The 25,039-nt window shown below is 38.5% G+C and overlaps 2 protein-coding genes across 5 annotated transcripts in view; one reads left to right on the top strand and one right to left on the bottom strand.

Annotated features, from left to right (window-relative positions):
- Positions 1-25,039, bottom strand: part of LOC129434396 (creatine kinase U-type, mitochondrial) — a 368,704-nt gene that overhangs the window by 142,485 nt on the left and 201,180 nt on the right. The window lies entirely within an intron of this gene.
- The window catches only part of prr5l (proline rich 5 like), a 133,698-nt gene that overhangs the window by 34,381 nt on the left and 74,278 nt on the right, over positions 1-25,039 (top strand). The window contains exon 2 of one of the 4 annotated variants that reach the window (XM_073868760.1): positions 5,408-5,520. The exons of the other annotated variants lie outside the window; for them this stretch is intronic. The gene's annotated coding sequence lies outside the window, so the exon portion shown is untranslated. The remainder of the gene's footprint in view (positions 1-5,407; positions 5,521-25,039) is intronic. 4 annotated transcript variants of the gene reach the window in all.

The raw sequence follows: 25,039 nt of genomic DNA, 5'->3' as shown, positions 1-25,039 counted from the left end.
TTCACCCATCAAATTAATTTTTTCATATCTTTCCTGTACCAGTTTGTTCTGCATTACAGCTTTACATGGCTTTAATGTCTTTCGATACATCAGACTAGTTGTACGGATTGCTTTTATAGTACAGTTTTGTCTTTTTTGGTGCTTGGCTGCATTTGTGAAGAACTATACGATTCTTCTTCTTTATTGTTAATTGTGTTTCACAGCACATGGATCTGGAATGACATGATGGTGTGTAAATGATGACAGAATTGTCATTTTTGGGGGGTAGGCCGATCTGTTTAAAGAAAACCTTTACAGGTTTTCCCTCCTGAAGCGTTCCACCACGTCAATACAAGCCCCAGCTGAATATTTAAGGGATCATTTATCTTATCATTACCTTTCATTAAAGCTCAGAAGCCGTTCGTACTCCTGCCTGACACCGTAACTGAACGATAACTAATTTCCGAACAATGACCTGGGTGGGCAATTAAGCATCGGTAGAGGGTTAAAAGTGAGAAAACATCTAACATGCATGCCACTAATTGAGGCGGCGAGACGAGAATGAGTAATGTGAAGTCATGCGGTTGAGGGAATTGCAGACGTACCGCACCACTTTCTCTCTGTCTTTTCTCTGTGCAAATGTCTCCGGATGCAGGCGGACAGTCAAAGGCACCTGCGCTCTCATTAGCGCAGCTCTGTTACCTTTGAGAGACCAAGCTCGCTCAAATGATTGAGTCTGTGGCTTCCCTGAGCCGCAGATGCTGCCAACTGTACCGCGAATGTGATAAACCTCGACCCGTGCGTGAAACTTGCAAAGGGATGCGAGATAAGAAACATTAATTGGTCTTAATGGTATTTCACTTCAGGACTTTTCCGAAGATGATGGTTAGTAACAGGACAAAGCACCTACGGTGAGGACGCAAGGATGCAGGAACCAGCGTGAAGATCTTGCATTTGTTATTTCAACGTTTCCCCGGACCGTCGTTGAAATCTTCTTCTGAAACACTGTTTTCTGTAGCACTTCTGCTTGTTACGACTTCACATTCCAGGTTCACGGCTATAAAAAGTCACCAGAACAGATGGCTTCTCCAACTACAAGCTGTAACTATGTCGGATCCATCTGCTCTTACTCAATATTACTGTACTTTGTGCTTAGATGGGGCTCCACAGGCCTCGTGTCACACCTGCAACTTCCTCTTTTCATTCACCTGATTTCCTTCTCCACAGCTCCTACTGTGATCGCCTTATTTCATATGTGAAATACGGCTTGGGAGGATGGAGATTAAAGCAGTATTTGAATATAGTTATAGCATTATGGATATGGTGTAATTAAAGTAAGGAATTAATTAAAGCAAGACTGACGCTGCTAATACTGCAGCCGGCCTGAGCGGTTTCCGGAATCAAGCTCTCCGTATTGATTTAATTTTCTTTTAAATCAGAGGAGATGCCAGCGTAGCTTGGAACGCCAACTGTTGTTTTATCCAGAAGTTGGCAAAAACGTCTAAATCCATAATCAAGGTGCACCGGGCAGCACAAGGAGAATTATTTGATTTAGTTGCGGTGTTTGGAAAAGATCAAAATGCATGACAAATGCCGTGATAAAAAATTGTCATTTAAGCTGCCGCAATCACAGACATTCCTATCTGGACAGGATGAGGTTTCTGTGAGAGTTAGCAGATTTTTATCATAATGCTGATTTTGCCAGGTTCAACACATTTTTGGTTTAACATCCTTGTTATTCTCGGAACAACATTCTTCACAGTCAGATTTTATTGTTATTTTTAGTATAAATGTTTGGCTTGGGACTGAGTCAGGGGCTTGTACACCATTCAATGCACTGGCAGAAAAATTTCACCCAAATGTTACCCTTTGCACCTCAATATTAGTACCTCAAAGGTACATATAGGTATCAAAAAGTGCACATGAGTAGTGTAAAGTGATATTTGATCTAATAGAGGAACCAATGAGAGTTACTGTTGTGCTACCATAATTCAATTTTGCACTGATTTGCACCTGTTATGGTTTAATTTTCGCTAAATAAGATCAAAATAAGTCAGAAGACATTTATTAACCCCAAAGCGTCATTTGGATTAATGATGGATGTACTGTATTTTAAGGTGACCGGAAAATGGGGACAAATCTGTTTGTTGGTGTTCTGTCCTCCACAAACCCACAACAATAAAAAGACAAAAACTTTCAAAACGGATTTGTATCCGTTTTTATCGTAGATTATAAAAAAATAAGATTTCAATGATATTATGACCATTAAACTAGGAAATGTCCCTGCTTTCATGTAAGAAATCTGGTCACCTTACTGTACTATGTGCTTTTTGGAGCTTGTAAAGACACAATAGATCTGGGATGACATGAGCATTTCCATGCAAACTATTTATTTAATGGATAGGTCTTGGTCATAATTATGGTCAGGAGTATGCACCTAAAGAGTTCATATTAGTTCCTCAGCTTGGTACCAAAGAAAACTTATTGGTACCTTAAAGATACATTCTAATAGTATCTCAAATGTAAATTTTGGTACCAAAGGTATACAGTGTGGAAAATAAGTATTTGAACACCCTGATATTGTTCTCCCATTTAGAAATCATGAAGGGGTTTGAAATTGTCATCGTAAGTGCATGTCCACTGTGAGAAACATAATCTAAAAAAAAAATCACAATATATGATTTTTTAACTATTTATTTGTATGATACAGCTGCAAATAAGTATTTGAACACCTGTCTATCAGCTAGAATTCTGACCCTTAAAGACCTGTTAGTCTGCCTTTAAAATGTCCACCTTCACTCCATTTATTATCCTAAATTAGATGCACCTGTTTGAGGTCGTTAGCTGCATAAAGACACCAGTCCACCCCTTACAATCAGTAAGAATCCAACTACTAACATAGCCAAGACCAAAGAGCTGTCCAAAGACACTAGAGACAAAATTGTACACCCCCAAAAGGCTGGAAAGGGCTACATGGAAATTGCCAAGCAGCTTGGTGAAATAAGGTCCACTGTTGGAACAATCATTAGAAAATGGAAGAAGCTAAACATGACTGTCAATCTCCCTCGGACTGGGGCTCCATGTAAGATCTCACCTCGTGGGGTCTCAATGATCCTAAGAAAGGTTAGAAATCAGCCCAGAACTACACAGGAGGAGCTGGTCAATGACTTACACCAAGACGTCATGGTTTGAAATCATGCATGGCACGGAAGGTTCCCCTGCTTAAACCAGCACATGTCCAGGCCCATCTTAAGTTTGCCAATGATCATTTGGATGATCCAGACGAGTCATGGGAGAAAGTCATGGGGTCAGATGAGACCAAAATAAAACTTTTTGGTCATAATTCCACTAAACGTGTTTGGAGGACAAAGAATGATGAGTACCATCACAAGAACGTGATGGCATCATGCTTTGGGGGCACTTGGGACAGGGCGACTGCACTGTATTAAGGAGAGGTTGACCGGGGGCCATGTATTGCAAGATTTTGGGGAAAAACCTCCTTCCCTCAGTTAGAGCATTGAAGATGGGTCGAGACTGGGTCTTCCAACATGACAATGACCCGAAGCACACAGCCAGGATAACCAAGGAGTGACTCTGTAAGAAGCATATTAAGGTTCTGGCGTGGCCTAGCCAGTCTCCAGACCTAAACCCAATAGAGAATCTTTGGAAGGAGCTCAAACTCTGTGTTTCTCAGCGACAAGCCAGAAACCTGACTGATCTAGAGAAGATCTGTGTGGAGGAGTGGGCCAAAATCCCTCCTGCAGTGTGTAAACCTGGTGAAAAACTACAGGAAACGTTTGACCTCTGTAATTGCAAACAAAGGCTACTGCACCAAATATTAACATTGACTTTCTCAGGTGTTCAAATACTTATTTCCAGCTGTATCATACAAATAAATTGTTAAAAAAAACATACCTTGTGATTTCTGGATTATTTTTAGATTATGTCTCTCACAGTGGACATGCACCTACGATGACAATTTCGGACCCCTCCATGATTTCTAAGTGGGAGAACTTGCAAAATAGCAGGGTGTTCAAACGCTTATTTTCCTAACTGTACATATCTGTACTTAATGTTACATATTAGGACCTTTTTAAAGGGTACTGCCCTAGTGACAGCTGGGGTACATATTTTGGCCATTTTTTTCTAAGCGCCAAAGCTTTTTTCTAAATATAACTAACCTCCCTAACTGTGCCGTCCAAACAGGTCTGAATGCATAATTTACTGGACTTTCAATGCAAAACAAATGCACATTTGTGTGTGTAATGTTACTTCTAAACACAACCAAAGTTCTCAAAGACAAATCTGCATGTGCCACCAATCAGAGCCGGTAAGACAAAGTCAAACCCCTGCCACCGGGCGAGTGCCATAAACAATTTTCTCTTTCGTGGTTAACGAGTAAACTATTCTCCACAGGACGCCTGATGAGAAGAATCCCTGGGATCATCTCATACTGTGTAGGGGAATGTCACTCAATCTCCAGAGCCAGTTACTGTTTCTCATCAGCATATCAAGCAACGCACACAAACTCAAAAAACAAAACACATTTACATACTCGTGTGTCAGTCATTCATAATGCTGAATTTGAATAATGGGGAGGAAGGTAAGTGGCAGGCGGGATATGGAAGAGGTTGAGTGTTTATGGGTCCGTCTGTGATTGGTAATTAAGCTTCGCCTCTTTGCGGGTAATGTGTGTTGATTACTGGGCACTGACCAGTGAAATGTGAAGGGCGAGCGGGAGCTGCTGTGAGGGACCCAGCGAGAACGTTTTTTTAAAGAGACAGAGTCCCTCCGCAACTAGATGCATCTATATTTAAAGTGGTACAGGACGAATTTAAATTTTGCAATTCATATTTCACAGTTGTGTGATTGTAGCTTTTCTGCTGTAAAAATTTTATTATAAATAATGTCTGTTAACATAAATAATAGAAATGTGAATAAAATGACCTCCTTATATGCTTATATGTCAGATCCTTTATTCTTACTCGTTTCTGCAAGCTTAATGCACTACAAAAATAGCTTTCTTTTAATATCAAATAAATTGTACAATTATTTGTATATTATAGAGCTTTTCAAAGGCCAATTTAAAAAAGCTGTACCTTACAATCCCCCAGTGAGCAGAGCAAAGGCACATGTGGCAATGAAAACTTTTAAGTTGTTAAGAAGAAACCTTGGAACGAAGATGCTTAGCTTGGGAAGCACATATTCAAACATATTTATAAAAAGCTTGTATGTTTGTTGCAGTAATATGTATCATTTTAAATATTTAAATTGGACTTTTTGCCGTCCATGCATTATTTCATTTCAGCCGTTGTTATAAATTGGCAAAATTTAGAGGCACAATTAAATCCATTCTGTCCGAGTGCAGCATACTCGCCATTATTTAAAGAATCATGAGGTAAATGTCATCCGTAACCCTTCCCCACAGGTATGAACTCTCGAGGTATGGAAGTCACAGCCAACAGACTGGATCGCAGCGTTCCTTTCCTCCCTTATGTCCCAGGGGTCTGTCTGTGGCGTCCATCCAGGCCAAACGTGCAGGTGAGCTCACGCTGTAACCCTGATATGGGCCGGAGCGCCCTGCCATCTAGGCAGGTGCTGCTGCTATGTCCTGTCCTCCGTTTCGTTTAAATTCCCGGCTGGTGGGTCAGTGGCCTGCGTGTGGTGCAGTGCTGATCTCAGTGCCGATAGGGGCCAGGGGCCAGCAACCCCTTGGAGAGGCAAGACAGTAGTATGACATTAAAAAGGCTTTTGGGTCAAACTTCATTATGGATATAACAAGCACCGTGCATGCCCTTAAATTTTCGTGCCAAGTGGATAATAAATGTAGCTTTTTTATCATGCACTTTTATTTTTTTCTGAAATGCAATAGGAGATGTCTCCCATTCACATCAATTCTTATATTTTTTTTATTGTGATCTTTTATTGTGATTTAAAATATCTCCTATTTTTACAGTTTTCCCCCTCTTTTTGAAAGGATTTATTACTTTGCAAAGCACTTTGAATTATCCCCGCAAACTGGTAGCTGCTGTGCTCTAAAAGTACAGAAGTAAGTGATTTGATTCATCTACAAAACTCTCTGTAATTTAAGCCGGCAACCAATGCGGCCAGGTAAAATTACGCGCTCTTCAACCTTTCTTCCTGGGTAAATGTGACCCCGAGTGAGTGCATTAGTGTGCATTGGAGCATTTAAAGTCTGGCATTTTGGCATTGGATTACATTCAAGCACTTCTAAGCTGTTGGAACTAATTGGACTCTCTCTCATTTCATTATCTAATGTCAAACTAAAGCACTGCTTTAATGCACTTAAAGACTTTCTTAGAGACTTGGGTTGCGCCAATGCGGTTGTTAATATTCCTGTGTGCAGATCCTTTAAAGAAGTGATAAATGGTGTCTAAACCCTCAGCCAACATTAGCGATTAGCTAGCATTCATCAGCGCCCTAGTACTCCTGAAAAGCAGCTATTAGCCTGGAGGCAACAAAACACACATTATGAATGCACCTCCCGCAACCTAATAATTTATACGTTTGTAGAAAGCCAAAATAGATGACACGAACAACCTCGGTATGTAAGCTAGCGCTTAAAAAAGTGACTAATATTTATTTCCTGCTTTCAGGATATCTCCAGTACAGAATGATCAATAGGACAACATGTTTGCCTAAAAGTTCAGGTGGGAGGAAAGAAAAGCTTGTGAAGTGATTTATAGATCGAGGTTTATGTTCGCCGCTAAACCTTTTATACCTAATAGGTCCGGTTTCTTCAGATTTCTCTCCCAGCTCTGAGTTAAAGGTTTCAGTTGTGTACTCAGATCTCCAAAGGTCTTCAGATATGGTCCAGACTTTTTAACCTGATCTCATGGGAAAACGTAACTAATTCCTGTGGTGGTGATTTTTATTCACAATGTGAATCATACACTGTAAAAATTTCTTGCATTTCAATTTTTAAGTTAAATCAACTTACATTACGTAAGTGAGGAGTTGGTATAAATTAAAAATATAAAGTTGAAAAAACTTAAGCTAATTCAACTTAATTTTTTATAATTTATAGCGTCTCCTTAGGTCAAGAAAGTTTAAATAAATTGTAAATTCAAGTTGATTAAATTTAAAAATTGAAGTCTTACAAGGATGTTTTTACAGTGTACATATAAGGGTGACTCACGAAATTAGACTTATGAGGTGTCATGAAACATTTTGATAAAAAAAGTATACAGCATACAGAAGCATACAGTTACAAACATCTCTTCATTTTGCACATTATTTAATGACATCAAACACACCAATTTTGTTGTTTTTTCCACATTTAAGGGAAACATTTTCATTACCGCAATGTGTCCATGACTGGATTTGGGTTCTTTGATATGGAAATAAAAAGTTTCAGTGCATGTTATACTATAAACATTTACAGTAAAGAAACATGTGGTATTTGGTGATCATTGGTAAATGTAGAGACATTAATAGGGAATATAAATGTGTCCAAGACCAATTTTCTCATCCTCCGCAACAATTTTCAATCATTGTTTAAGCCCTCGAGGAACTAACATTTTCAAATAAAAAATTGTTGTTGGAAGGGACATTATTGACTGTGACACTCTAAATGGCTAATAGGTAAGAAGTTCTTATTTTTTCTCTCCAGATAAAAGTTGAAATTTTGTTTGTCATAGTACCTAGACAACCTTTTAGTTCTCATTACCGAAACATGAGTTTGTTAATGCATAATATCATGTTGCGGTAATGATAATTTTTGATAATGATAATCTAAAAATGTAAATAATTCTATAGGATTTTTTAAAAACCCTCTAAAATAAAAGTTAAGGTAATTCAGACCTTAATCTTATATGTGCAAAAAAATGGCTTCAAGAGCTTTCTAAAAATTCTGAAGCTGGACACCTTCTAAATCTGGATTTCGTGAGAATCACCCATGAAGCCCCACCTCTAAACCTGACATCACTAGGGTGAAAGCCTATGGTACAAAAATGTAGATTGTATGAAGTCATATAGATTAGCCACATTGAAAAATAGTTACGAGGTACCACTAGACTGTGTTAGAGTTTCTGAGTTCTGTCCTCTTTTAGTTTAAAGTTGACACTCTTTGTGTGTAGATGGACACTGTGGTCTTTAATTTATCCCTAGTCCCATTTATTGCATGCTAAAATTTCTCCTTTTTTGGCACACTGCGGGTAAAGCCTCTCTTTCTCATATCCCTCTCTTTGAATGGGGCTGTGGGCTCTGTGCTCCTTGCGGTATGACAGTGGATTACCGCTTTTGTCAGTGATGTAGCTGTATGTTGTATTGTGCTTCCTCTGAGCAGTAGGTTGTCCTCAAAGAATTTGTCCTTTCAGTGTACACATGCACCCACGTACACATGCATACACACACACACATTCACACAAGTCTGATAATTGCTGTTTGGCCAGGCCTGAGGGTGTTAATATTAAGCTGGCATGAAGCGGAGAAACTGCTATGAAACTGCATTTGTAAAAGTCGAAGTCCTGCTTTGGTCAGCAAAATGAAACCCGCGAGCCTTTGCTCGCACGCATTCACAGTTTTCAATATTTTAGACGCTTTGAAAGTCCGTTTTGAAAACTGCTTCAAAACATTATTTCGTAATGTCTGTGTCAGTATTTCCCAAGCTTATGCACACGTAGACCAGAAAAAGGTTCCTCATATATTTTCTGCTCTGGTGTTGATGAAGGGGGTATTTGTTTAATTTACTGCATATGTAAGACAATAGTAATATTCACTGTAAAAATTTTCTGTAGAAATTACAGTATACTGTTCTAAAACTATACTATAAAATATCAGCAAAGCATTCTGGGAATCAGAAATCCTCATCAACCTTTTTCTGTTTTTTCCTTCAGATTTTGGTATCCAGAATGCTTTTCTATGAGGATGTTATTTTAGTTTTATTCTGTAAAGATAAAGGGCTCTATCTTACATCTGGCGCAATGCAGCGCAATGCGCGACGCAAGTGTCTTTTGCTAGTTTCCACCTGCGCAATTATCATTTTCACGTTTAGCGACACGTTGTTTAAATGGCAAATGCAACAACAAAAACCTGGTCTAAAGTCAATGGCACAATATGTTTTTTGTTATTTAAAGAGCGCAGTATATTATGCGCCTATAAACGGGACAACAACGCGGGTTTGCTTATCACATACATGAATGTGCAGCAGCACAAAAACACTTTTAAATATGAAAGATTAAAGGATTGAATGTAAAAGATTATTATTGAGTCTCTTGGACATAAATGAGGACCGATTATGAGACGTTAGAAGGCGCAAAGAGCTGCTTCACCTGTAGCCTGGTAAGTAAATAAATGCTTTGCTTTAAACAAATGCATCTGTTTTTAAATGCTTTTTTTAAAATGCTACCTCACAGATTTATTTTATATGATGACTCTGTCCCTCTGGATATGGTGAGATGAGAAACATTTTTAATGCTTAAAAAAAACTCATGGCGCTGTCCAAGTGCTGAAACGTGCGGAGAGCCGTTTGCAAATTCTTTATCTCCTGTTTGTTACAAATAAAGCATTTTTAGAGTACAAACCTTTTCTTACATACTTGTAAATATTTTTTTGGATGATATTGGATAGCCATACATTTAAAGCAATTAAAAGCATGCTTTTTTACTTCCATTACTAAAAGAAAACTGGTTTTAAAGGTTTTGAATAAAAAAATAACAATTTCAATACAAGTGAAAAACAACACAATTATTTAACATTAATTTTAAACAGAGACTCTCATTGGTTTATTGCACGTTATGCCCAAAATACTCCCATTACTCATTAAAAAAATAGAACCAACTCTTTTCGACCATGCGCTCGGAACACAAACCATTTTTCCCGTTGTTAAATTAGCAAAAGTGGATTCGGACACGCCCATTTACACGTTACGCTGTGCGCTTTAGACCTTTAAAATAGGGCCCAAAGACTTGTTTATGTTTTATGCTCATTTAACTTAAAACAAACAGTAAATAACCAACAGAGTCTCACGGCAAGTAGTGTTATAGTAACGAAAATTTTGATTAATTTATTCGTGTGTGCTGACACGAATTTTCATGACCCTGGAGACGAAAGTCTTTTCTATCGATGGCTTCTCGTGTCTGTGCTACAACTTTCCTATTTTTAAATCATTGTCGCTTGGGGTTAGGGTTAGATTCGGGGTTTTGTGTTAGAATATAATTTTATGCATTGGTTTATACATGTTTTTCGTTCGCTTTTAAAACTATTCTCGCCTAGAGTTGGGGTTAGAGTTGGGGTTTGGGATAGGAAGTCGCAAAAAGTGATTCTAACCCAAACCCCAAGCGACAATCGTCAAAAAATAGGAAACAACGATGAAAAAAACAAAATATAAAATACAAAACAAAATATAAAAAAGTGGAAATTCGTGTCAGCAAACACAAATAAATTAATCAAAATTTTCGTTACTATAACACGACTTGCCATGAGACTGGGTTGTAAATAACATATATTTAAACCTACAGTAATTTACTGGCAAACAGCTGCATAACTACAGCAATTTATTTACAACAATATCAGTTTTAAACTTTAAAAACTTGATTTGTAATAACTAATAATTTGTGATGTTCATGAGTCTCTTAAATCCTTGAGACATTAAATTGTCCACTGGCCAGTAAGTGTACAGCTTGTAAACTTTTAAACTGGGTTATTTTTGTCAATTGGGTTATTTATCTGATAAGTAAAATAGCTTATAGTACTAAACAAAAACAGTATTTTTTATAATTATTTTTTAATATTATTTTTTAAATTATTATACAGTATATAATTTAGCATTATCATTAATATTATCTTTGAAACCAAAACAGTGGTTATTTTATAATCATAGTTTCTTTTTAATAGGTTTAACAAGCAAAATCTTTGTAGCACCTGCTGAATTACCAACTTGGGTACACTTACCCCTGGTTGGGAATCGCTGGTCTGTTGACTGCGACATCACTCACAATAATGGCACTTCAGTTCCAAATACTTAAGCCCTGTTTTGCGAAAATAACCATGATCATTAATGCATTAATATTAATAAGTTCCACTTGTTTACTGCATCCCACTTTAAAGCTTTTGGTCATTTTAAGGTGCTAGGGCAACAGCAATTTTAGAGAATTTTAAAATTTTTGCATTTATGTATAGGAATAAACATAATCAGTTGAATACAATTTACACAAGATGGATTAAAATAAATACAAATTTCTAAAACCGAAACAATGTTAGCATGCAAGGAGAGATGCATTGTAGTTTTCGTATTAAGACAGAAATGAGGAAGAGGAAGTGATGTTATACACAGGTGTACAGACAAGCTTCTCCTTACAGTACCTTAACCTGTGGTGCATTATTTTATCTAGTGTAGAGTTTATAATGTGTTGAACTAAAGGAAGGCATGAGTTTATAAAGACAGTTTTTGCATCTCCTGCATTGAAAAGCAGTGTTAGGGATATTTCAGAGAACACATTTGTGCAAGAAAAACTGTTTGAACGGCTTTGCATTCCACACCTTTATCTAAAGACAGACCAGACTGTTTAAGAACAAGAGCTTTCTAATAGATTAATGACACTGTGGCTTTATATTTGTTGAGTTTGAGAATATTATATTCCATGCAGAGATTTCCATTACAGATGCTGGCAATTAATTAGGGTTGTGAAACTGAAAATCGTATAGATTTGTGCATTATTGGCATAACAATAGAACCGAGGGTCATTATGTTACAATTATTTGTCCAACGTGAAGCATATACATTACAGCATACACAATACGGGTGCTATAAAGGGATCTTAGCAGCGATCTTCACAGCCGTAGAAGTTTTTCTGGTTCCCCGAAGTACTTTTTAATCAAAGGTTTATATAAGAACCAGTTCTTCTTATCTATTTATAGTTTTTATAACCTTTATCCACCACAAGGATGTTAAAGGTTCTCCGTGGAACCATACAGCCTGACAAAAAACTTAATTTGTAAAAGTGTAGCGGGCCTAAGACACACCCATGTGGGAGAAACTGTCTAACAGCAGCACTGGAGGACTGCTGCATGATATTGAGGTTTAAAATGAACCAGAGGAAAACTGAACTAGTGATGCTGAAGGCTAAACAGATTTGTAGAGCTTTTGGTAGAGCATTGCGTACAAGGTTGTGGGTTCGATTCCCAGGTAACACACATACTGATAAAATGTAGAACTTCAGCAATGAGTTGTTTTTCTGTAATTTTTACATAAATGCAACCTCTTTCTCTCTTCAAAAATGAAGTGTGTTGCAATAGTTATAATGTCTTAAAATTTAACATCTGCTTAAGTATGCCTGAAATGACTCTTTCAAACAGATTACGATTGCCTTGTTTAACACACTGAAACATTATTTCTTTCCATCACTTATTTATGTTTGTATTAGGGGTCGAATTTATCTGTGCCTATTGTAGTATAAAGCAGTGTGTCACAACAGGCCCCAAGAGAGACTGAGACAGACCCGCTGTTGCTCGACAAGGTGCATATCTGTAACCTTGATGTCAAATGCTTATTAGCGCTTGCATCTGCTGCTGTCCTTCTGAAAGCAGATGCCAACAACTGAGTGTGTGGAATAAATGCACTCTTAAAGTGCTCTGACAGCAGCTCTCAGCACAAGTTTTACTGTAACGTTTCATTATACGCTTTTAACAGTAAACAGCTGCATTGAATGGTTGACATTTCTCGGGCTCTCGATGCAGACAGGAAGCTAGAGGAAAATGGGAGGAAGTGAGAAACATCATTTGGCTGGTGCAAATGCAACCGGTTGCTTGATTCCAAAACATTGCGAGTACCCTGCAGAGGCACCATTTTAAGGTACCCTCCCCAAAAACTGTTCCAATTAAGCTGCGTCCTGAGATACCTCATTGTGAGAAAATGTCACTTTGAATGCACTTTTTAGATGGTTTTTCTATGTAAATGTGATACACAGGTCTCTGACAGCTTTCCGCTGAAAAGCCGCCTAAAGCAGCTTTCAGTCCCATAATGCACTGCGCCTAGTGTACAGTAATTGAAATAGATTGTTGTATTAAAATTTTGTTTGTGTTGCCTGCATTGTAAGGCAGCGAAAGTTTGACGGTGGTATGTTTTTATGTATGAGATCCGCATTGAAGACAGCTGCCTATAAAGGCCGCAGGATTTTGAAACGTAGCCACCGTCTGTGATCAGCCACAGTGTCGGACTCGGATATATTCACTTTCCTTGTTTCCGTTCTCTTTGTTTCTTCTCTTAGTCTTATAACTTAGATGCCCACTTTGTTCAATCCCCCGTCTCGTTGTCCCGGGATGATTTGTGGAGCTCACTGAAGGGCGAAGTGGGGATTCCACCAGGTTAAAACAATGAGATCTGGGTAGGAAAGTGATGGATGAACCAACTCCAACCACATTTGTCTTCGCTTTAACATTTTCTTGTATCAATTGTTCGAGAGAGCTTGCTTAATATGCATTTCTGAGAGCTCTCGCGCTGAAGGAAAGAATGAATCAATAGAGCTTTGGAACAAAGGAAGAATAGCAAAGACGATTTGGGACTTCTAGACTCTAATTAAGAGCAAGGTAGCTCATTGTGAATGTTGTAATGAGAGCTGTATGACGAATATCGTGCCTGTAGATACTATATACGATTGTGAAACGAATCTCTATAGGTTCAGAGATGAAAACAGCAAACTGAAGTGTCCAGTTTTGAAACCCCATCAGATGGCATATTCAAGTATGTTAAATTGGATTCATCTCTGTTTATAAAGCCGACGGTAAACCTCCATCCTCCACAATGACATGAATTAAACGAATGGCCCGGGAATAGGACAGGAAGCATGGGGAAAATCTAGAAGCGTGCTCGTGTGCAGCCATGTGCAAAATTGATATTTCACAATATCTGATTTATTTTGCAGCTCATTCCATTTAGCATCATTGTCTCTTTGTATTCACTTTTGTTGTGGTGAGAGATCATCATCTTTTCCGCAGAGGTCACAGGGAATTTTAAACCGGACAGTGTTTAGCTGCGATGAATAATCAGTTTTGACACGGATGGATACGCCGGATCCATATATTGACAGGTGCTTGATAAATGACACGACAGGCAGGTGTTTGCTGATAATGAGTCAGCCGATTAAGCTCCAACTTTGATTCCGGAGCTCCTTTAATTCATCTTTTGGGAATATCCAGCATGGGTGACTGGAAGAACATCTCTTAGTGGCTTTACCTCACTGGGTTGAAGATCTATAAAGAGCAGTAGCCTCGCTTCAATTGGCAAAGGTTTCAGTTTAACACTTGAATCGTGTTAAACATAAGCAGTGTGTTCTGAATAATTTGGACGGCTCGCGCTTTATTTTATTAAACTGTAACAACCTGGCAAAAAATGGCTTAAAGGAACATTCCACTTTTTTGAAAATGTGCTCATTTTCCAGCTCCCCTAGAATTAAACATTTGATTTTTACCGTTTTGAAATCCATTCAGCTGATCTCCGGGTCTGGCACTAGCACTTTTAGCATAGCTTAGCACAATCCATTGAATCTGATTAGACCATTAGCGTTGCGCTAAAACATGATTAAAGAGTTTCGATATTTTTCCTATTTAAAACTTGACACTTCTGTAATCACATTGTGTACTAAGACCAAAAGAAAATTAAAAGCGGCAATTTTCTAGGCAGATATTGTTAGGAACTATACTTTCAAACTGGTGTATTAATAATGAAACATGGCTGCAGCAGGCGCAGTGATACTACGCAGCAGCCGATAATTACTTTCAAAGGCAGGGGACTATTTTCGAGCAGTGCATAATATCACTACGCCTGCTGCAGCCATGTTACATCAGCAAAGTCCTTAATTATTACGCCAGAATGAGAGTATAGTTCCTAGAATATTGCAACTTTTAATTGTCTGTCGGTCTTGGTACACGATGTAACTACAGAGGAGTCAAGTTGTGAATAGGAAGGATGTCGAAGCTCTTTGGTTGTTTTTTGGCGCGATGCTGGTGGTCTGGTCAGATTCAATGGATTGTGCTAAGCTATGCTAAAAGTGGTGTTGCCAGACCCGGAGATCATCAGAATGGATTCCAAAACGGTAAAAATCTAATGTTTAACCCTAGAGGAGCTGGAAAATTAGCATATTTTCAAGAAAGTGGAATGTCCCTTTAAACCATGTAGCTTAATGTAATATGCTTGTCTTAGCTAAACCTGCATGGACAGACTGAGATAGTTAATAAACCAGCTGTTTGGCCAGCTGGTCTCCCAGTCCCACCAGTAGACCCATTTCAGACCAGTTTAAAGCTTGGGAGAGTCGAGAATACAAAAAGAGCCCTGGATGAGTCTACCTACAATTAATATTTTAGGCTTTATTTACTGTAGTGACTAGCTGAACAGTAATATTTATGATGCAACTCTTAATTAATCTCGGTGCAATGTAATATGCTTTCAATTCAAACGTTATTCTATCAAACCCTGTAATTCGCACTACAAGCTTTTATGGAGGGGAGCTGTCTGTCACGCATCAAATCTTTCCGCGCAATAACAGTAAAATGCACGACTGGGAATCCAGACTTGTAAAACTGTTCCCAAGGACTAATGTTGTTCCACAAGGTGCCTGTGCTGTGGTCCTTGTGGTACAGCATGACGAATTAGACGAATGATAAATGGTCTGTCTCCAGGGCTGAGATGTCTTCAGAAGGGTTAAACAGCAGACTACGACAACTGTTCTACCTTCTGAACATAACATGAAAGCACTTTGTCGTGGTAGCTGTGGGAATCAACGTATGTAGATGATCACATTGCATTCATCCGCATTCTTTTCTGATATCAGGCCATTTCAGATGTGACCATTTCAAAGCGAAAGGCAACATCAAACATTTGTGGGGGTTTTTATATGTAAATTTATTCAATAGTATTCTCAAAAGTATTCTTAGTTCTTTACTTTACAGTGTATAAGTATTTTTTAATTTAAGTTACCTGGTTGCCTTAAAAATAATAGTTAATACATTTTAAGACAACCTTACTCTTTTAGGTTGAACCAACTTTTTTTACAGTGGCAGATTTTAAAGCATCTGATGGTACATTCACACTGAGCATAAGAGTTAAAGGATAAGTCAATTTTCTTAAAAAAAAATAAAATCCAGATAATTTACTCCCCACCATGTCATCCAAAATGTTGATGTCTTTCTTTGTTCAGTCGGGAAAAAATTATGTTTTTTGAGAAAAACATTCCAGGATTTTTTTTATTTTAATGGACTTTAATGGCCCCAACACATAAAAATTGTTTTAATGGAGTTCAAAGGACTCTAAACAATCCCAAACGAGGCATAAGGGTCTTGTCTGGCGGAACGATTGTCATTTTTGACAAGAAAAAATAAAAAATATGCACTTTTAAACTACAACTTTTCGTCTATCTCCGGTCCTGTAACTCGCCAGCGCGACCTCACGTAATATGTCATCACGTCAAGAGGTCACGGATGACGTATGCGAAACTACGCCCCAGTGTTTACAAGTGTGAAGAAAGAAGACCGTACCGACATTGTTGTATGGCGAATGATACTAATTAATCGCTTTGTGTCAGTTTATTGTTTAAAATGGTCTGCAAATGTGCGTTTTAGATATGTAACATGTGACCTTTCCACAGCATTACGCAATTACGTGAGGTCGCACTGGCGCATCACAGGACTGGAGATAGACGAGAAGTTGTAGTTTAAAAGTGCATATTTTTTATGTTTCTTGTCAAAAATGACAATCGTTTCACTAGATAAGACCCTTATGCCTAGTTTGGGATACTTTAGAGTCCTTTGAAACTCCGTTGAAACTGCAATTTTAACTGTTACGTGGCGGGGTCCATTAAAGTCCATTAAAATGAGAAAAATCCTGGAATGTTTTCCTCAAAAAACATATTTTCTTCTCGACTGAACAAAGAAAGACATCAACATTTTGGATGACATGGTGGTGAGTAAATTATCTGGATTTTTTTAAAGAAAATTGACTAATCCTGTAACGCTTCTCATTTACTTGTGACGTCATGCGTTGCCAAACTGAATTGTGGATCCGTCAACGTCACATCACTGCCATTACACACTGCAGAACGGAATTGGTTGGCTCACACTAGGTTATTTGTATAAGGCGATCTAATCTTCTGCTGCGAGCAACGGCAGTGACGCAACGTTGACGGATCCACAATTCAGTTCGGCAACGCATGACGTCAACCATTTAAAGTAAATGAGGAGCATTAACACTTACGCCCCTTGTGAATGTACCAACATTTCTCAACTTTTCAAGCGCCAATGCGTGCGTCAGCCAATTAGATCGCTTATGCAAATAACCTAGTACAAGCCAGCAAATTACGTTTAAGCAAGATCGGAGCATATCTTGTGGCCACTGTGATTGGCTGTTGGCCACGCTTTAGAATAGCCTTCCATCAAGCGTTAACACTTTAGCCCCGTGTGAATGTACCATACGACTCTTACATGGCTCAGGAGATTAGATGGAGCCCTCAGTTGTGTTCATTTAAGTATCAATTAAGTTTGAGAGGTTTCTTCTAAAATTGCTTTCAAGACAACAAATAAAAACAGACACAAATGAGACAATTGTTGAGATACATTAATATAAAAACTCTAATGGAGACATTTGTGAGATTTCTTGTTTTTTCTCTTTAGGAGAAAAATCTGAGATGCAGGAAACATACCATGAAAATTTGACTTTTTACATGTTTAAGTGCTATAATTGGGTCCCCAGTGCTTTTATCAACCTAGAAAATGTGAAAAAGATCAACCCAGTAACTTAGTTTTGGTAAACCATTCTCCACAAGCATGTGAAAAAATAGGTAATTGAAATTTGGCTCCCCTGATGATGTCAGAAGAGGATAATACCGCCTCTTAATCTGCACTATCCAACCACGACGCTGCCATTTAGTACAGAGATCAGCTCATTTGCATTTTAAAGGACACACCCCAAAAAGCATATTTGCACCTACAAAGTGACAAATTGAACATGCTATAAATTATCTATATGATATTTTGAGCGAAAACTTTACATATGTACTCTGGGGACACCAAATATTTATTTGACATCTTAAAAAAAGTCTTGTGAAATGTCCCCTTTAAGAAAATTTGTCCATTTGCTCTCTTTTTAATCTCATTGATGAGATATTAAAGAGATCACGTGTGGTTTTTTTTTTTTTTTTGGTGAAACGTTGGTCTTTAAATGTTGAAAATGTTTTATAATAAATGGAAATGTATACACTTTCTTTACATGTAAGATTTGAATCAAGTTATCGACTCTTTTTGAACACATGTGACCGAGTTATTATAAATTTAGCCACTTAAATGTAAATGAGGCAATTAAAAGGTGTTTATAAATGATTTGCTCGGGGGTTGATATGCACTCTGTGTATATCAAGAGGGGTGAAAGGTTTCAATACAATATAAATATAAATCACTCAAGTGAAGCGCTTTTAATTAAAACACATCTGCTGCAAGGCCAAGGTCCACCACTAGTGGAAAATGACCAGTGGTGATTTTTGTCCCTTCATCATTTGTTATTAATCTTAATAAAATAATGCATAGACAGTAATGATTACCCTGCAGCAGGGGACAAAGATTAATAAGAGACCGTATCCAGATTTCTGGCTGGTTGTTGGCTTCCGAAATGATTTTTTGGGGAAAATACAATGAGGAGGGATATTATGCACTTGCTGGTTCATTTCACAGACAAAGTTATTTGTTTTCGGTATGTCCCTTCGTCCCCGGACTGCAGGAGGCTTTGTGTTGATTTCCCCTCCACAGTCAATTTCCCACAATCCCAATATGCGGTTGAGGGTTGAGAAAGGCGAGCTGTTAATTGATTGGCAGCGGTTTGCATATACAGTACCGGAAAAATGTCACGTCAAGCTGTTTGTGTGACCTAACCGGCTCTGGGTTGGAGTGACTGAAGAGGGTAATTTATCATTTGACAGTCTTTAGAACGGCCTGTCCGCGCTGTCTCGCTATTGTTAGCGTCAGCGGTCAGCTGTCACGCATGTTGAATCGGCGGCCGTAGATGAGCGACTCAGCAGGATGGACACGAGCAAGGCCACACAAGGAAATGTCACGGGAAGACAACCGCTGCATGAAGATTAGGGCCAATGATTAATAATCTGTGCGGTGAGAATGTTTTAAAGGGCTGCGTGTGAAGGTTGTTTAGACCCCGACAGTATGGTAACACGAGACAAAGCTACAAACAGATACAATTTAGCTGTCAAGGAAGTGACCTTAAGGGTAAAGCATGTGTACTGGCATTTCGCACAGGTTTAGCTTTATGTGACCCAGTTTGTGATTTACTGTTTACTACATAAAATCATCATACATAATGTAAAGAAAATATAAACTTGATATATTTAATATGAGTTAAGGTCATGTCAAAGATTGAAATCAATGAGTGAAGTCAAATTTCGTTGCTCTGGATTTCACAGACAGGGTCACATTTCTTTGGGCCAAATGTCCTTACTACCAATAAAATATTATGACGACTGTGTTGTGTGGACATTTTACTAGTCTTCACTATAAAAAGATATAAATCATCTGCCAAATCATGTTTTCTTTCAATCAAATTCTGCTCACGTTTCTGTGAGGCTTAGGTTTAGAGGACAGAAAATATCATCGGCTTGATATAAAATCAATGGAAGTTTATAAAATGACCTTACTGAAATAGTGAGTGTGTGTGTGTTACTATTTTGAATTTAAAATGTCACAATCATTTATAAAACACAGTGTAAAGCATCTACTGTCCTTTACAATTGTAAACAGCCTGCCTTAAAAATTGATATAGATCAAGTCCAAACTTTTTGCGATTCGGGCTCAATTACACAAAAGCCATCATAACTATCTTTAGGGTCAGAAAAATACCCGTTTTGGCTTTCACAACGTATGCCCAGCTGGATGGAGGTGAAGAATGAGACTGTGATAGAGTACGAAATGATCAGGTTCTTATCAGATGTTTCCACCAGGAGATGGACGTCCCTGGAAATGAAGACTTAAGAGACCGCCATGACAAAACGGATGTTCCCGTATCTCCCCGCCGTCAGCTGTGCTCCCCTGTACCCGTGCACCTGCTCTCCTGCATTAAGTTCATATCTCTCCCGCCACAAGCATCTCTTTGCCTTGCAACCCTGCTCGCTCGTTCAATCACCCTGTGCTGTGAATGGCAGCGATGTGGAAAGGTGACATTCGGCTGTCTGGTGAATGGTGGACGTGAATCAATCAGTTTTGGTAGATTCAGAATGACTTGCGGTCGGAGGAGCGCTGTCTTGCCAGTGTGCATCTCTATAATCCTATTTTGCGGTTCAGCTTTGGCCGTTACACCGTAGCTTATACTGAAAGGTGCTTTTCGCTGTTGGTGAGCTCTTTCACCTCTGGCATAGATACTGCGGGGAAAGGTGTTTGGTGGATTTATTGATGGTTTATAACTGGTTGACAGGATCATTTGAGCGGTCCGTCGCAGATAAATTGATCTAGCTTATATAGTGTTGTAGTGTTTCTGATAATAGTTTTGGCTAGTAGTAGATAATACTGATTCTATGATCAATTATATTTTCATAATTTTTCCTATGGCCACAAAATACACAGGAAGCTCCCAGAGACCAAATGGATTTTGCATGTAATCTCCAAATTAAAGAAGTGCCTATTATTCTGTTGCTTGTCTTTTAATCTGTTTAATAGACACAATAATATCAGATCTGTGCTGCATCCTCGTCACATTTAAGCGCTGCAGATGCACTGCATAGTCGCAGACGTCATCAGCATCTGTGCACGGTCACAGGCTCTTTGCTGCTGCATTTTGTTATCTGAAGAATTAAAACATCATCAGAAACACTCACAACACTTCCAAACCCAGTACGGTAATTTGCAATTAACCTCAATAGTTCAAAATCAGATTTTTAGATTCATCTTGGTACAACGCCAGAGTTTACGGGCGCAGAATCACATATTCTCACATATGAGATTAAATTTAGTGCAAAAATGCATTCCTTTAATAATTTTACATAAACATATTTTTAAAGTTAAAAAAAATTGTTTTTTTTAAAGTTATTTTTGGGTCATTTTTGCCTTTATTTGATAGATATTAATTACAGAGATGACAGGAAAGTATAGGGTGAAGAGAGGGGTATGGGATTGGCAAAGGACCTTGAGCCGGGATTCGAACTCAGGTCGCCAGAAGTGCGTCTGCACCATGTGTCGAAGCACCGTCCACTACACCATCGGCTCAGACAGATGTCGGGTTTTGACTTCAGGCCGACGTTGGGTTTTGACGTCAGACCGGTGTTTCGGTTTTGACGTCAGAAGGACGTTGGGTTTTGACGTCAGACCGACGTTGGGTTTTGACGTCAGACCGATGTTGGGTTTTGACGTCAGAATGGCGTTGGGTTTTGACGTCAGAATGGCTTGGGTTTTGATGTCAGAAGGACGTTGGGTTTTGACGTCAGAAGGACGTTGGGTTTTGGCTTCAGAAGGACGTTGGGTTGTGACGTAAAAGGACGTTGGGTTTTGACGTAAAAGGACGTTGGGTTTTGACGTCAGACCGAAGTTGTGTTTTGACGTCAGAAGGACGTTGTGTTTTGGCTTCAGAAGGACGTTGGGTTTTGGCTTCAAAAGGACGTTGGGTTTTGACGTCAGACCGACGTTGGGTTTTGACGTCAGAATGACATTGAGTTTTGACGTCAGAATAATGTTGAGTTTTGCCGTCAGAATAACGTTGAGTTTTGACGTCAGAAGGATGTTGGGCTTTGACGTCAAAATGACATTGGGTTTTGACGTCAGGCCGACGTTGGTTTTCGATGTCAGAAGGAAGTTGGGTTTTGACGTCAGACCGACATTGGGTTTTGACGTCAGAATGACATTGAGTTTTGACGTCAGAATGACATTGGGTTTTGATGTCAGGTTGACGTTGGTTTTCGATGTCAGAATGACGTTTGGTTTTGACGTCAGACCGACATTGGGTTTGACGTCAGCCTGAGGTTGGGTTTTGACATCAAAAGGACGTTGGGTTTTGACATCAGAAGGACGTTGGGTTTTGACGTCAGAAGGACGTTGGGTTTTGACGTCACAATGACGTTGGGTTTTGACTTCAGAAGGACGTTGGGTTTTGACGTCAGACCGATGTTGGGTTTTGACGTCACAATGACGTTGGGTTTTGACTTCAGAAGGACGTTGGGTTTTGACGTCAGACCGATGTTGGGTTTTGACGTCAGACCGACGTTGGCTTTCGACGTCAGAAGGACGTTGGGTTTTGACGTCAGACCGACGTTGGCTTTCGACGTCAGAAGGACGTTGGGTTTTGACGTCAGATTGACATTGGGCTTTGACATCGGGTTTTGACGTCAGAAGGACGTTAGGTGTTGACGTCAGAATGATGTTAATTTCTGGCAACAGCAGAAGTTGGGTTTTGATGGCACATCCCAATTTTCATTTCCAATCGAAACATTAAGTTTTTCTCGGCTATTCCTGTCTTTAACTTGCTGGCATTAGTATTTGTTCTAAATGCGATATTCTAAAAATCTGTGTTTAAGCTTGGAATTTAGAATGCATCATATCATAATCATTAAGCATAGAATTCATAATGCTTTATAAAACTAATCACCGTTCTTCATATAGACAGTGTATAAATATACATGTGTATAATAAATTAATAAATTATGGCCGTAAACATTATTATTTTTGTGACTGTTGTTTTTGTCATTTTTATTGTTTATATATTTTATGCATTTAAAATTACATACATTTTACAACATAATGCAGGTTTTTGTGCAAATGCATTAATGCCATAATTTAGCAGCATTAACAGCATTAATAAAATGTACTTAACAGATTTATTATGGTCATTTTTACATAAAAGGCAGGGGGGCTCAGATTGTTAAAAATGTAAGTGGGAGTGCCAAGGAAAAGACTGTGAACGCTTTATAATATTTATTTTATTGTTTGTTTGTGCACACATTTCTGTGAGCTGTGCACACTGTGCCCCCTTAAAAGAATTGATGCATGACGCCCCTGGCAGCTCCAGGGGATAATAGTCTGTGAAATGAAGACATTTAGAAAATTCTACATTGGTTCTAATGGTAATAATTGTTTTCCAAAGATCCATGCAATCATTTGTCTTCATGCTTTCATAAAGAAAACTGAGTTATGAATTAATTTGGACATGTTATTATTAATGTATATATATATATATAATTCTTCCAATTCGTTCCAAAGCATTTTAAGTGGAAACCATATGCTTTAATGTTTTATAGTTTTGTAGAGAAAATATTATTGTGCAAACTTCTTAATGTAGTTCATTATAAAAATGCATGTATGGTATGGACTGAATAATGAACAAGCAGGTAATAAGAGCCCAGTATAGATGCAAACTATTTAAAAAAAAAGTTTAAAGGCATCTCAGTGTTCCTCAAGCTGGTTGTTAAAATGCCAAAAGTTATTTTGTTTTCAAATTAAAGGCAAATTTGAAAGATGCTACAGTAAAATATAACACATTTTTATTATTTTGAATTATTTATAATTTTATACTCAAAACATCCATCGTTGTTAAAAGGAATAAGTGACCCTCAACTTTCGGCAATGTGTACATTTTGCATGACCTAAATACATGATACCTGTACATGCAAATCTTCTGAACAGTTTGGGTATACTTATGACCTCCACGTCAGTAACAATGGCTAATACATCATGCTTGCATGAGGGAAAGAGAATACTTCACACCTAATTTGTTACTGGCTGGGTTCTTTATTGGAAACTGTCCCCTTAAGAGGTCACACTGTTTTTTTTGCAGCATCCTCCTTGACTGGACATGCTTCATCAGTCTTGCTTATGCTGACCATGTATACAATGAAAAATTCAATTAACTCTAGCAAAACATTATTTTAACATGTATGACCCTCAACGTACATTCTAAAAAAACAGAACAGCATCTCTCTGTAGGTAGTGTTTGACCCAAGTATGGTAGGTCCCATCTCCCTTAACTCGAAGTCACCGCCTTTGTTTTATCTTTGGTCCCGTGTCATGGGCCCCAAGGGGAGTGAGGCTAGACAGGTTCGGTGACAACCAGGTCTCTGTTAGGTTTGGGAACACATTCCTGTTTTGAGAACGGGGACACTGTCCATACATGATTAATGGTGGACGTATATGACTGTTTGAAGGGCAGACCATAACTCACCACTTGTGCCTAGAGGAACTCTTTTGGGCCACAGCGCACAGCAAACCATGCCGTTCTACTTGCGACCATCTCAGGAGCCTCAAGTTGTGCCTCTTTATATGTGCAGTGGTTTTTATCATGCTAATATGTAATTGCCCACTCGCAATTATCGATAATTGCGGGAGTTCTTCTTTGGTTTTCCCTTAATATAAAAATTTGCACTATAAAAAGGGATTTCGCGCAATTACACATTCGCTGCTTTTCATCTCTTTTTAATCTCGTCCAAATCTGAAACATAGAGTTTGTTCATAAACACAGCTGAGGCCCGATATTTGCTTTGACATTTCGCTAAACGAATAAAGCAATCCTATCAGTGTTGTGCCTCTATCTGTCTACTGATTAAAATCATTTGAATTGCAGATGACTTATCATTGTCTAAAGAGTTCAGTAAACGGAGGCATCACGTTGATAGTCATGCCAATTTTTAATTGAAATATGATCGCCACCCGCTTTGAGCTACAACGCACATAATGATGTGTGACCATCTTTTTCTTTTTCTTCATCAAATTTGGCCGCGATAATCCAGATTATGTTATAATCGACGTCACTCAAATCTTGTTTTCTGTTCTTTCTTGTGCTTCAAGACTGTGAGTAATTTATTCATAGCTCAGCATTTAGTCGCTCTAATCTACGTCTGATACCGTTACTGGTGCTTGTAATTGTATGATATTGTTAAAGCTGGTTTTCATGCAGGCTGCTTATCGGGACCAGTTTAGTGTGCAGCTTGTGGCGAGGGAAACCCAAATTGAAGCGAAATCAACTGGCGCCTTAGTAAGCAGGGTCGGAATTACTGTGATGGACCGGGGCTGGATTTCTCTCTCATGCATATTTTTGCCCATTGTCACCATCTTCGTCCTTAATAGAAGCTGACAG

This window comes from Misgurnus anguillicaudatus, chromosome 6, assembly GCF_027580225.2.
Source record: "Misgurnus anguillicaudatus chromosome 6, ASM2758022v2, whole genome shotgun sequence".
In the NCBI taxonomy this organism is placed as follows: Eukaryota; Metazoa; Chordata; class Actinopteri; order Cypriniformes; family Cobitidae; genus Misgurnus; species Misgurnus anguillicaudatus.
The sequence above is the reverse complement of the archived record's forward strand: the minus strand, read 5'-3'. Positions and strand labels throughout refer to the sequence as shown.